Source organism: Octodon degus, unplaced genomic scaffold (assembly GCF_000260255.1).
Source record: "Octodon degus isolate 3935 unplaced genomic scaffold, OctDeg1.0 scaffold00048, whole genome shotgun sequence".
NCBI classification, from domain to species: Eukaryota; Metazoa; Chordata; class Mammalia; order Rodentia; family Octodontidae; genus Octodon; species Octodon degus.
Window position 1 is genome coordinate 3,942,202 of NW_004524624.1, and position 893 is coordinate 3,943,094.

At 64.1% G+C, this 893-nt stretch overlaps 1 protein-coding gene across 5 annotated transcripts in view; it reads left to right on the forward strand.

Moving 5' to 3' along the window:
* Positions 1-693: 693 nt before the first annotated feature.
* Positions 694-893, forward strand: part of LOC101564704 (core histone macro-H2A.1) — a 63,846-nt gene continuing 63,646 nt past the window's right edge. For 3 of the 5 annotated variants that reach the window (XM_004632252.2, XM_004632250.2, XM_004632251.2), the window contains exon 1: positions 694-859. The gene's annotated coding sequence lies outside the window, so the exon portion shown is untranslated. The remainder of the gene's footprint in view (positions 860-893) is intronic. The other 2 variants (XM_004632253.2, XM_023716551.1) reach the window with 2 other exon arrangements.

Here is an 893-nt window from a genome sequence, read left to right on the forward strand (position 1 = left end):
ATAAAATGTGTGTGACATTCTCTGTTTATTATAATAAATCAGAACTCGGGGCCAATAGCCAACGTTTGCTGCAGAAGCTAACTGTTTCCATGCACAAAGTACGTACAGACTTCGGGATGAACAAGTCGGGATGAACCCGGTGGAGTGACTTTGAAGAATCCCAGAGGAGCTGGGGGTGGGGTCAGTAGTGATCTTGGGGCTCGCAAGGGCTTGAGGATGGCTTCATCAAAAGACACGCGGGACCTGCGGTGCAGAAAATCTGTACTGCGTGGGGAGGAGAAAGCAGTCACGGTAATTGCAATCATGACCCTTCTTTGGATTGATGAGACTAGGGGTGAGACGGCGAAAGACCCGGGTTCTGGGCCAGGCAGAGAATAGGTGCTCTCTCCGGAGGCAGAGACTTGGACGTGCTCTGGAGAATCGCCCTCGGGGGATCTCGACTCGTAAGGACTCGGCTCGGAGCGCTCCTCAGCGTCTGGCGTGCTGACGCGATGCTGGGGGAGAGAGATCCAGCGGTCCGGACCGTGGTGCAGCAGAAGATAGAGGCGCCGACGTCGGGGGGCACAAGGCGCTGCCAGGGTCAAGGCCCGGGCGCCGGGTGGCGCGGGGAGGGGTGGCCGGACGCGTGGGGACCGGATGGGATGTGACGAGCGGCGCGCTGTGCATTGTGGGATCCCGGGCCGCGGCGACTGGTTCCAGTTCACTCCGCGGCGGAGCCGGGCGGAGGGAGCGAGCGCGGGGCGCGCGGGCGGGAAGCGAGGAGGCGGGCGGACCAGCGAGGAGCGGAGAGAAAAGGCGCGAGCGGCCGAGAGGCCTCAGGCCGGACACCCTGCTGCCGCCGCCGCCGCCGAGCCGCCCCGTAAGTGCCGCGCGGGCCCCACGCCGCGCCGGGC